At 26.1% G+C, this 13,886-nt stretch overlaps 1 protein-coding gene across 1 annotated transcript in view; it reads left to right on the top strand.

The window, feature by feature from the left end:
• Positions 1 to 2,329: 2,329 nt before the first annotated feature.
• LOC127288579 (early growth response protein 1) overlaps positions 2,330 to 13,886 on the top strand; it is a 43,816-nt gene continuing 32,259 nt past the window's right edge. Inside the window, exon 1 of the mRNA XM_051316118.1 lies at positions 2,330 to 2,948. The gene's annotated coding sequence lies outside the window, so the exon portion shown is untranslated. The remainder of the gene's footprint in view (positions 2,949 to 13,886) is intronic.

Below are 13,886 nucleotides of genomic sequence, written 5' to 3' on the forward strand. Positions count from 1 at the left end.
TACGCACTCTTTCATTATAGTATCTACTAATTTAGATTTAGAGAGTAGAAGAGCCACATTAGGGACAAGGAAATCTACTCAGTATCTATTATAGATAACATCGTCGACTTAAGTGAAAATTTCTTCACTCCATAATTTAAAGAAGTTGTAATTAAATCATATTTTTATTATTTATTTTTTAACAAAAAATATATATAGATTTCTTTATATTAATAAAATTTCATTAAATTCATTAATATAAATAATTTTTGATTTCTTTATCTCGACAAAATTTTAGGGAAATATTAATTATGATTTGGGAACTTCCACAAAATATTAAGCAAATTTCATCAAAAAATTTTGGGAAATATTCATCAGTAATTGATTAATTTCTATAAACATTTAAAGAATATTCATCAAAATATCGCGGGAAATATTCATTATTAATTGGAAATTTCTACAAAAATTTAAGCGAAATTCGCCAAAAAATCGTCGGCGGTATTCTTTGGTAATTAGGTAATATTAAGAAACTTTTAGTGAAAATTCACCAACAAATTGTGTGAAATATTCAGTGTTGATTAGAAAATTTCACTAAAAATTCAGCAAAATTGACCGAACAGTTTTGGGAAATACTCAATAGTAATTAGGTAATTTAACCAAACTGTTGATGAAAATTCACCAAAAAATTGTAGGGAATAATCAACAAATTTTTTAGGAAAATTTTTTCCTAAAAATTTTTGGTAATTTTCCATAAGATTTTGAAAATAAAGTTCCCCCAATAAATATTGGGGAATATTCCCAAAATGATTGGTGTATATTACGTCACCAGACTTTTTGGGAATTTTCCCCAAAAAATTTTTTACAGTATACCCCATTCTACCATCAGTTTCATAACTACACGGAAAAAAATTTTCTGGTAATTCTTTAACATCGATTTGAAGATTTTACATGTTCCTAAATCTGTTAATTCTACAGATATTTTCTGTGAGGATTTAACGCATGCGCGAAAACAATGCAGTGATTCGACTAAGGCTGAGTACGATTGAGTGCGAGAGGTTAAGGCGAATTTAGTGTTTTTATTATTATCATAGTGTCGGCAAGAAAGTTTAATTAAAAAGGAAACGTCTTAAGTATATAAACATTATTATAGAAATAAATTATTACAAATTTGTTATTTTAAAATTAACTGTAGTGATTAAGTGAGAAAAGTCGTTTGTTTCAATTTCTCGACATAAGAAAAAGTGGATTTATCATAATAAGTTTTGAAAACTTGCTCCTCATTTTTTTTTGTTAGAAAATTATTGAAGGATGAATTTATTTACATAGAAGTTATACTAATTTATACAATAATGTTCCGCGAATTTAATGTATTCGGAGGAGAATATAACCTATAAGAAATATTGTACCAAATATATATTATCCCCATATATTATACATAATTTGGTCACTCAACAGTTTTTAAGAACTGTAGCTCAAACTTGTAGAATTAACAGATTTTAATGCCAATGATTCTACAAATTTCTCTATTTGGAGAAACATCAGTAGATGGCGCAGGAGTTTCTGTAAATTCTACAGAAAATTTCTTTCCGTGTATATAACAAATATCTATATATACTTAATCATTCTTTGCCAGATAAAAACCGCCTTCTTATATTAAAATTGAATAATCGAAAATAATAAAATTTTCTCGCATCTGCCCAAGAGAAAAAAAACAGTCACTCTGCAATTTTCTCGCATAGCTTTATGACCATATAACCCGCAAGTCTTCTTCTTCTTCTTAAAAGCGAAGAATACCCCTAACAAATCACTATATACTCAATATGAGGGGTTGGAAAAAAAGGAAGAAAACTAATGCCTCCCTCCGCAAAAAAAAAAAAAAAAAAAAACGCCCATAAGAGGGGGAGGGTTCATTTTTACCGAGGGAAAAAGAGTTTTGTGAGACACAATGCATTTAAGTAGGGAGTAGGCGTGGTTCGTATGATTTCACATACGTGCGCCACAACAAGTATTCGTGTATCTACTTGGTGTGCCTACCTCGCGCCTACTGTATCTACTGTATATAGAAATCGTGTGTAGGGGGGCGAGTCCTGTCGACGACCGTCCCGTGCTTGTGGTGGTGGGAGGGGGTGGCCGACCACCACCACCACCACTTCAATAGGGGTAGGGGTACAGTGGGGTGGGGGGGAGAGAGTGGCGCTGGTACACCGTGCGAGGGTGCGATTTTCAGAAGCGGGACGAGAAAGAAAGAGAGAGAGAATGAATGAGCGAGAGAGAGAGGGGGAGTGCGAAGGAACTCGATGTGCCGGTGCACGTGGAGAGGGGCGAAGGGAACCGACTTCGACCGAAGGTGAAACTCACAAACACCCGCTGCAACTTCGTCTCGCAGTCGGCGCGAGACCGCGCTACTGGAAAGATTTTAAGTTTATATATTTGTGTTCATGTGCTCAATAAAATTTCTTTTATAATTTTCAATCAATTTTTTTCATTGAAAATTCATAATTTACAAAAGGAAAAATATCCTTAAAAGTATCATTAAAAAAATACTATTTTACAAAAAAAGAAAAAAAAATACTTTTTTTAAAAAAGAAAAAGTTTTTTCAAGACTGGAGAATTAAAAGAGACAAGTGAATTTTCCTTTTAATCAAAGTTGAGAGAAAATTGTGGGTGATAATAAACAAGTGGTGATAATTGAAAAATATCTTGTGTCATAGCGGGAGTTTTATTTACAAACAAGTTGTGCGTCGGATCTAGAAAGATATTGTGTGAACAACAAGAAAAAAAAATGATTCTTGAGATAAGTGTTTTTTTCATGTGAGACGTGAACAATATTGGAGTTTTATATAAATTGCGCGGGAGTGACGCGAATTTTTTTTTTGTGTTTACCCCCCTAATTTTTTGAAGTGGAAGGAACTGATTATTCGAAGATTGTCGGATTCGAGTCGTGCTCGATAGAATTTAACAAATATTGGGTAAGCATTGATTATTATAAAATAAGAAAAAAAAATTGATCGTGCTTATATACTTGTTGTTGAAAATTCAGTTTTGACACGTGCCAAAGGAATATGTATTGATATATATATATATTCTTGGCAATCTCTTTTATTTTTGTATATAATGTTTATGTATAGAACGTTATATGAAAGTATTAACAAGTTTTGTAAATAGTAGTAAATATAAATAAATATTTAAAAATTTTCATTTATTAATTTCCTTTATTTGCAATAAATTTTGCAATAGAAAAGAAATTAGGGTAACGATATAACCGGGAATTTCATATAGTTAATGCGGGAATTTTTCAGATATTCTAAAAATTGATATCGTCTATTACATCTTGTTGCATTAATTTCTCAAAAAAATGTAGCGTTTTGAAATAAGTATATCTAATTATTTTTTTGTAGTAGTGCATTATTAAAATTTACTAGAAGAATTAATATTAAAAAATTATGAATTTTTTTAAAAAATGGTCATTTTTTGTGTGAAATAATTAATTATTTACAAAATTTTGACCGGAAAAAACAGAAAATTGATTGGGAATTTATAATCATAAAAAATATCGCCACCCTGGAAATTTCCTCTGTAAAGAAAATAATTATTTTTGTTAATTTTTAGTACTGTCAACAACAAAAAAAAAAAATTAATTTCGAGTGTATAAAAGTATTGTTGTTTTTAATTTAATCTAAAAATTCCAGTTAAATCGAGATGTAACCTACTGAACTTTCAACTTTGTTAGATAAATTTGTGTTGAATCATATAGGTGTATTATTTTTGGATATTAAAATATTTGAGATCTCAAATATTTTCTTATCTCATAATTAAAAGTGTTAATATTATAATCTCGTGAATATTCTTAATTTAAGAATATTCTTAAAATAAGAATATTTCTCTAAACCTAAATTTATTTCATTAATTTTATTTAACTCTCTAAAATTGAATTAGTGAAAAATTAGCTTCTAATTTACATTAGTAAGAATTTTTATTAATTTTTAGTAAAATATTACTATTTGATTTAATAGTTTAAAATTTTTTTTTTACTAAAGTTTTAGTAAAAAGTGATTAAAAATTAGTGAAAATTCTTACTAATTTAAATTAGTAGCTCACTTTTCACTAATTCAGATTTAGAGAGAATCGTCCTCTATAGTTCAAATTCGTAAAAATTTCTACTAATTTTTAATTATTATTCAAGTAAGAAAAATAAAAATTAATCCTATAGTTTTTGATTTAAAAATAATTTTTTTTAATAATTTGCTTTTTAGTGAATTTTCAAAAATATTCAAATTTAGAAATTTTGACTAATATTAAATTATTTTTTGTGTAACATGATAGGAACTAATTTTAAATTAGTGAAAAGTGAGCTAATAATTCATTAGTAGTAAAAGTTACTATTTAGTGAAAATTCTTATTTAAATTAGTGGCTTACTTTTTACTAATTAAAATAGAGATGAGAATTGTAATTATTAATTATCATTAAAAAAGAGAGAAACAAATTGCTTTATATTTTTTTCGTTAAAAAAGTGTTAGCAAAGTATTTCAAAAGCTTGTATTATTGCTTTTTTTATAATCGCACATTTAAATTTATTTATATTACAAATCGCACAAATTAGAATAGAAACGATCGATTTTCATAATAATGACTCTTGAGAGGCTTCATTATAGATTACAAATATTAACAAAAAAAAAATATACATTTGTTCAAATGTTCTGATTTAATAGAAAAAAAGTTATTTACACAAGGCATTATATGACCTGTTATCTATTATATAATCATTAGCATAAAAATTTATTACGCTGAGTGTACAATGTATAATATATATATATATATTATATATGGATTCATTATGAAACAGTTTTTTTTCCTTTTTGATTTCATTACATTCTCAATCGTTAATATTTTTTCATATATATATATATATGTTAATCCTCTATTTCTGGATTACTTAATACTAAATTGATACTTTCGTTTTATTTGTATATAAACTGATACGGTTTGTTAAAGATTTATTTATTTATGTATTGACGTCAATACTACAAATAAGAAATTACTTATTTGAATAAAAATAAATAATTTAAAAAACTTTAAACTGATATTGACTTTCGTTAATGTAAATAATTATTTATGTTAAAGAAATTTTATCATTTATGGTAAAAATATATATATCTACCTTTTATTTATGTATATATGTATACAATGGTTAATGCATATACGAGATAATTAAATTTTAATTTGTATTTCTATTTCCGGAAATTCCAGTTTCTCAATACTAAACAAATCAAAAAGTAGCAAAAATATATAATTACTGATTTTTTGTCTTAAGTTTAACAGAGAAAAAATTTTATTTAGTGCAAATAAAATTTTTATTTAAACCAAATAAAATTTATTTAAAACAATATTTACTTGGCTCTGAAGACAAATACATCTTTTATTTGGGGTTTTTATTTATTAACATATAATTATATTTTTTTACTGTTAAAAAAAAATAATAATTTTTTTTATTTATTTTGTTGATTTCGAGGTTAATTTTGAATGTTTATTTAAAAAAGAATTATTGATAATTGCAACTTTTCTTAATTGTCAATAAAAATAAATAATTATTTTTATGAGAAAAAAAGATAATGAATTTATTTTTGTTTTCCTATATATAAAGTAGATTACTATAAGGAAAATAATATTATGATGCAAATGACCGTCTCAGAATTTCTGACTCACAATATGACTTACAATTATAGTAATAGATATATATATATACTATTTTATATGAATCATATACTATAAAAAAACACAAATAAATAATTTTTCAAAATGACACAATTTAATAAATAGGTCAAAAACAAAATAATAAAATATATATAAAATTCTTTTCTTTTCTAGAAATATGTACATAAAAAAATAAATAAAGAATTTATTTTTCTTTATAGGAACTTTCTTTTTTTTAAATAAATAAATAAATAAAAATAAAGAAAAAAAAATTATAATAACTATATAATGATAATAAAAACAAAGAAATCTATAATTATAAATCAGTGTATCGAGATTTCTGCGGATTTAGAAAATAAGGGAGAGAAGTGATTTCTACAAATATACAACATGTGTATATAGTGAGGGTGGTATAATCGCGCGTGGCAAAGCGACGATGCGTCGCGGCGCTAAGCGTCGGAAGTGGAGCGCACATATGTATACATACATATATATATATATATATATATATATATATACGAGTTAAGGGCGTTCACGTAGAACGATTTCTCGCTCCCTCAAGTTCTTCAATATATTTACCCTACTCTATTCACAGTCACGCACATCAACCTTCAAATACGCGTGTCTCTTCACGCTTCGCGCACTTGACGTGTGTTCAACAATTAACGCGCGCTTGCTTTTATACTTATTGACTTCATTTAATTTCCTATTAGAAAATTTTAACTAATTTTCCAAACTGTTTTTTTTTCTTACATGTGTATAATTTTTACATGGCAAGAAAATTTTATCTGGAATAGCAAAAAATTTCACTAAAATAGGAAAAGATTCAATTTAAACTATTAAAAATTTTGCCTATTCTAGTAAAAACTTTTGCTGTTACAGGTAAATCTTTTCTTTCGTCAACAATTTTTTTTGATTTCGTTACCTTTATCTTAAATTTTGATTTCTCATCTTTTTCACGCATAGAAAAAGTTTGCTGCGGCAGCGAACTATTTGCTGTCATTGAAAATTACGTTAGCTAATATAGGGACAGCAAATTAACTGGGATCAAAAAAGCTTGCTGTGACAGTAAATTTTTACAAATTAAAACTTCTATTGTTTATCATAGCAAACTTTTTCGTTGCCATAGCAAAAAAATTTAGCTGTGGTTACTAATTTTGATAGATCCGATAATAAACATCAGTTAACATATGTGTAAGCCATCAATTCCTTTTTTTCCGTGTTCAGTGTTTTATGTTTGAAAATATGAAATTTTCTCGTAAATGTGAAACATAATGCAACGATGTTTTCTAAACAGATATTAGTTGAGCGAATTTGGAAAGAACCAGGATAGACACTTTTAGGTATAAATTATAACTTAGGTATAGAAAGCAATAAATAAAGGGTCTAGAACTAGTCAGCCATTGCCTGCGGCTTTAGATGTTTTCGGAAGTAAATTACAGTTCCTGAGATTATTTGTATTTTCTTTCGTGTTAATGATATTTTTCACTAAAGTTTTTATATAGTATACAAAAGATAAATAAATTAAGGATGTTCCGGACCCCCTAAAATTTTTTTTTAATCTCATTTTTTCCGTTTTTTAAACACAAAAAAAGGTAAAATTAAAAGAAAATTTTTAGGGCATACGGAACATAAAAATCATCCTGTATAGTGTAATTAACTATTTTACTTTTATTTTGTAATTTTCTGAATATAAATTATCTTAATAAGAAAATTCTTTCAAGGTAGTCATTAATAAATTGAAATTTTTATTCTCACGGAAAAAAACAACACTGCAAAAAGAAATATCTTATTTTAAGATATTTTGTTCGCCTTTTTAAGATGTTTTTTACAACTTGCTTCTAAGTTATCAAAAACATCTTAAAATGCATTAGTTTCTTAAGATAGAAGATAGATGGGAAGATTCTTTTGGTAACTTGCTTCCAATGTGTCTTATAATAAGATACTTCTTTTTGCAGTGAAATGGCTTACAGATGCTAACTAAAGTTTGCTATCGGATCTATCAAAATTAATAACCACAGCTAAAGTTTTTGCTATGACAATGAAAAAGTTTTCTATGATAAACAATATTAGTCTTAATTTTTAAAAATTTACTGTCACAGCAAACTTTTTTGACCCCACAGCAAATTTTTTCGCTGTCCCTATATTAGCAAACGTAATTTGATGTCACAGCAAAAGTTTTTTCTATGCGTGATGTTTGTGCGAAAATGATTATGAATTTATTTTGAAAAGGTTTTTTGATTTAGAAAAAATAAATTAATGATTATAAATATCGATAATAATTCAGATTGAATTGGCGACGTGTGTGCATATACGCATTATTTTGCCGACGGGGAGAAAATGCGAGGTAATTCAATTTAACTGAAACGTTTGTAATACAATCCTGCAATTCTCTATTAGAATCTTCATAAATTTATCTTTTAATGGCCCAAGCGTTTTGCATTTGTTTTCTATGTGTGTGTGTGTAATTTGCTTGATGATAGTGTACGTATAAATAGGTTTAGGTATAACGTGGGTGTGTTACGAGAAAGTGATATTTAATTTTTCCGCATCCAAAAATTCATACGACACAAAAAAATTTAATTTTCCTAGGATATTCACAAAAATGTCTTATTTGAACCAAACAAACCATTTATTTACATTAACATAATTTTTTGGTTACTTCAAAACAAAATTTCATTTAATTCGCACGCATAGAAAAAGTTTGCTGTGGCAGTAAATTTTTAAAAATAAAGACTAAAATTTTAGCTGTTGTTACTAATTTTGATAACATCAAACATCAGTTAGCACCTGTCAGCAATTCCTTTTTTTCTGAGCAAATAAATATATTTATTTCAATAAATTTTATCGAACTACACGCATAAAAAAAGTTTGCTGTGGCAGCGAACTATTTGCTGTCACATGAAATTAAATATAGGGACAGTAAACGAATTTGCAATGGCGGTCAAAACAGTTTGCTGTGTCAGTAAATTTTCAAAAATGAAGATTCATATTTATCGTCATAGTATCACAATATCACTGATATTGCTTGTCATAGCAAAAAATTTAGCTGTGGTTACTAATTTTGATAGATCCGATAGCAGACATCATGATTTGACAGCAATTTCTTTTTTTCCGTATAGTTCGCTACCACAGCAAACTTTTTCCATGCGTGTTTAATATTATAAAAAAAAAAAAAAATTGCAGATTATCTTTTGTTTTTCTATATAAAAGTTGATAATTTTAATCATAAGGAAAGGATGGGAGACGCGGCCCTTATGTAGTATATAGAATTTTTGTCGATCTCAGTTGTTGATGATCGAACGTGAGCAATTTCTCTCTCTATAAGACGGCGCCGCAATTAGGAAATCCATTTGGTGTAATTGCGCGAATGAGCGGCTACTGCACTTAATCAAACGACGCCATCTACTTTAACGCATACATGGCAAAATTTAAATGCAAAAGCCATATATATGTGTGTGTGTGTGGATAAAATGCACGTCGCGTTCTATAAGCCAATAAGGGAGAGCAAGAACGTAGGCGCGATCCTTGCACCTTATCTTTATGTATCGATCTTTATTCTTACTTGATTCTAAGCCTTTTTCTTATTAGGACCAACTATTAAGGACAACTATCCTGTACGAGTAGAATATTGCGATGATGAGCGTTTATGAGTATAATAACGAATGTCGCCCCGTATCCAATCGATTCACTCTCACAATAAATATATTCTTTAATCGGAGTCTGCGTTTTATGTATATATATATACACACATACATAAAATATACACACAAGATAAGAACTAGAAGTTATGATTTCATTAAACCATGTGGGTGCGTTTATAATATTCAATACACTTTTTTTCGAATCAATTTCCGGTTTTACTCGAGATCTCACATTTTACTGCTAATTAATTGTAACATAAATGTCCCTCGTGATATTATTTATAAATATTAAATTATTATTATTATTTTTGACCACGAAGATTTTAAGTAGATTTCTATTTTTATCCCTTTTTTACATATAAGTAGTTTCAGTTTTTTTTTAATATAACTTTTTATTAAAAAATAAATATATAAAAAATTGAATTTTTTATGAAGACTAAAAATTTATTTTTATTATTAAAAAGTATTATTAAATGAAAGTAATTTTTTTTTGCATCCAGAAAAATGTTTCTTTGAATAAAAGAAGTATTTCTTTGATATAGTAGGGTCAAACACGCATAGAAAAAATTTGCTGTGGCAGCGAATTACATATTTGCTGTGACATCAAATTACGTTAGCTAATATACACTGTTAGAAATGTTCTGAATTATCCGTCAAAATTAAAATACAAAAGTAACATAATTTTCAAAATAATGTTACTGAAAGCTAAAGTCAGTTACTTTTAACGGAAATTTGCCAAACTTTACTTAAAAATACAAAATGTTACTGAAAATTCTAAATAAGTAACTGATTTCTAAGTTGCGTAAGGGGAAAACAAGTAACTGTAACAGAAAATTTAAGACATTGTAACTGAAATTTTCGAAACAGTTTTGAAAAGAGAGAGATTTCCTGAAAATTACGAAACTGTAACAAATTTCCTGTGGGGTCAAAAAAGTTTGCTGTAACAGTAAATTTTTTAAAATTAAGACTAATATTGTTTATCTTAGCAAACTTTTTCGTTGTCATAGCAAAATATTTAGCTGTAGTTACTAATTTTGATAGATTCGATAGCAAACATCAGTTAGCATCTGCAAGCAATTATCCGTGAAGAAAAGTTTTTTTTAATTTGAAGAAAATTTAGTTGGTTTAAAAAAAATTTGTTTAAATTTCAAGAAATGCTTTTTCAATTTCAAAGTTTTTAATTAAAATAAATGAATTTTCTTTAAATTAAATAAATTTTTTGTAAAATTAAAGAAAATATTTCTTTGAAACAAAGAAATATAACTTTCTTGAATAAAAGAAATACTTCTTTGATTTAAAGAAACATTTTTCTGAGTGTAAAGCTATATATTTAAGAAGAATAATAGTTTTTAATTACTAAAAATTTATTTTTATATTAAAAACAACTAGTGGGGTCTTATTTCGTTTTGGTTTATTTATTATTTTAATACATTTTTCGAACAAAGAAACAATTTTATTGAACCGAATAAATTTTCTATTGATTCAACAAACATTTGGTTGTTTCAAACAAATTTTTTTCTGAATGAAATTATTTAAGAATAAAATATTCTTATTATATAAATATATTATTATTATTTTTTTATTATTATTATCATTATGATTATTATTATTAACAAAAAAAAAAAGTAGAGTGATATTTTTTCGTCTTGAAGTTATTTAAAAAGGATGAGATAGTTTTTAAAAGGAAAAAGAAAGAAAAAAAAATCTCGCGAATGAGTTTGGGAACCGTGAGAAAGAATAATAATCGCATAGTGTGGCCTAGTCAGTTGATTTTAGATACGGCCTATTACATCTGTAACGGTAATGAATATTTATAAATTTTAACATTATAAGATCTCTCAACGCTTTTATTCACTTTGATGTTTAGTCTCTGTTTTATATATATATATATGTATATATGCGAGTCATCTCGGTTGCTCTTTTTCGAGACCTGACAAAGACCGATCGACGTGTGATGGGTACAAGACTACCTGTTAACCTCAACTATTACCAAGTCATACGCGTGCCAATCACAAATTATCACTAAAGAGACAAAATAAAAATGCTACTCATGACCAATGTTTTTTATTATAGCGAAGGTCATAAACTCGTTATATATTTTTTTTCATGAAAGCCGAAAGTTAAAGTTCAAAAGTATATACAAAAAGTTAGTAAATTTCAATTAATAACAGTTGTAGTTAAAATATTACAAAACAGTATCTAAAAAAGATTCGTTTTTTTAAAATTCAAATAAAAAAAAATAAAAATAAATAAATAGTTAAATATTTAAAAATAAAATAATAGTTAAATAAAAAAATAGTTGAAAAATTTAATTTACAAATTAAAACTTAAGGAATCTAAAAGAAATTATAATAATCGTTTAATACATAAAAAATTCGGAATAATTTATATATAAAAGATTGTCATCATCATGTATAGATGTCGTAAATATATGTATAAATGCCTATAAAAAAAACCTCAATAATTATTATGAGGCGTGAAAAATATTTTCCAAAAATTTATTGAGAAACATTTACGATTTCCTTTGAGAGGAAATTGCATATGCATAAAAAGAGGCATAAATTTTCGAATGAATAATAAAAAAAAATTATGCTTATGTTAGACAGTCGGTTAGGTCGTTTTAAGTCTTTCTTTCTTTTTTTTTAAAAAAAAAAACCTTCTAATCGAATCTTTTGAGCAGCTGGTAATAGATGCGTAGGAGGGCGACACCCATATACACACACATACACATACACTTTATCTCTTGATGAGTTTCTTGTTTCTTCATCGGCTTACAGGTGACTGGATATAATGAGCGGACCAATGGTATTTTACCTGACTTTTAGTCGATTCGGGAAGTGACTGGTAGAAAGTATCTTGATGCTTGGTAGAAAAAGAAAAGAAAAAAAATATATATATATTTTTACTCCTTCCACCTGCTTCTCGCCTCGTAAATTTTTTTTTTCATTTTTTTTATGATTCTCCGTAAAATATATACACATGTCACTAATTTATTGGGTCTTTTTTGGTTCACTAATTACACCACTGGGAAAAAATTGATGAGAAATATTTATTCTTTACTTTATTAAATTAATTTATTATTTAAAGAATAAAAATTTATTCTAAAACAATTAAACTAAAAAATATTCTCACTAGTTTTAGTTTAAAGGAAAATTGTATATATTAATTTTTAAATTTATATTTTATATTTTGCTTCCTCCATAGAGGAAGTATTTTTATTGATATGAGGACCGAAATGTATGGAAATTAAAATTTAATTAAAGAAGAATTTTTTCTTTGAATTCTGACCCTAAAGCCATACAGATCACCATAAAAATAATTTTTAAAAATATATTATTTAAAATTATTTGCAATTCAAAAATGAAGATTTGTAAGAAGGAAATTTTTAAGAGACGCATATGAGTAAGCTTTAAAATTAAGATATATAGAATTTTCATTTGAAAGAATTTTATTACCTATAGAAATTAAAATTTAATTGTATTTTTATGTTACAAAATTGTTACTTAAACGAATTTTTATTTTACTGTCTTTTTATTTCATCGAATTTCAATTTGACAACATTTATTATATTTACTTATTAATTTTCATTAAACAGAAATTTTTTACAGCATATTAGAAAGAATTTTTTTCTAGACGCATTCGGCTACAAAAAAATTCTAATATTCTTTATGGCAAAATAAAAATGTAAATTTTTAATTAATTTTTTTTTTTAAATTTAAAACTTTGTAATTTAAGTTTTATAATTTTATTTATTTTATAATTTTTTTTTTAAATTTAAAACTTTGTAATTTAAATTTTATAATTTTAAATCATTATTCTGTAATAAAAATTAGAGTAAATAATAATTTTGTCAAATTCAAATTTAATAAAATAAAAAGACTGTAAAATGAAAATTCGTTTAGTAACAATTCTGTTATATAAAAATTCGGTTTAACGGAATTTATGTTGAACAATAATTCGAAAAATTGAATTATAAATAAAAAAATAATATAACAATACAAAAATATATAATAATAATAATAATAATAATAGTAAATAAAATATTTAATAATATAATATTTTGAAAATTCAAGGTAATAAAATTCTGTTAAAGGAAAATTCTAACAAATTAATTTAAGAGCTTATTCTTGCGTCTCATTTTTAAAAAGAAAAATTGTTTATAAGAAATTTTTTAATATATAATTTTTATAGAATTGTAAGAGAATAAAAGAAAGAAAATAGCTTGAGAAATTTTCCATTTGAATTGTTTACATACATATATACATATAGGAAGTGTAATATGAGGGAATTATTATTTTCTAATTATAAACAAGTGCATCGTGTTCATTATGATATAAAATTTTTTTTTTCATGTATGTATATAAGGCAAGGCGAATGAAAAAGGGTATAACAAAAGGGATGAAGTCGTTAGTTGTGCTACGAAGCGTCAAATTTGTATATAGGGTGGGTGAGAGAGAGAGAGAGAGAGAGAGAATGCACGTGGCTCGCAGGATTGTTCAACGACCTTGACCGTGATTCCACCCTCCAATGTTGCAGGTCGCTGCTTCCTCAACAGATGTATACACTCGACA

The sequence above is a fragment of the Leptopilina boulardi genome, unplaced genomic scaffold, assembly GCF_019393585.1.
Source record: "Leptopilina boulardi isolate dan_hultmark-lab unplaced genomic scaffold, ZJU_Lbou_2.1 LbouV2_392, whole genome shotgun sequence".
Taxonomy (NCBI): domain Eukaryota; kingdom Metazoa; phylum Arthropoda; class Insecta; order Hymenoptera; family Figitidae; genus Leptopilina; species Leptopilina boulardi.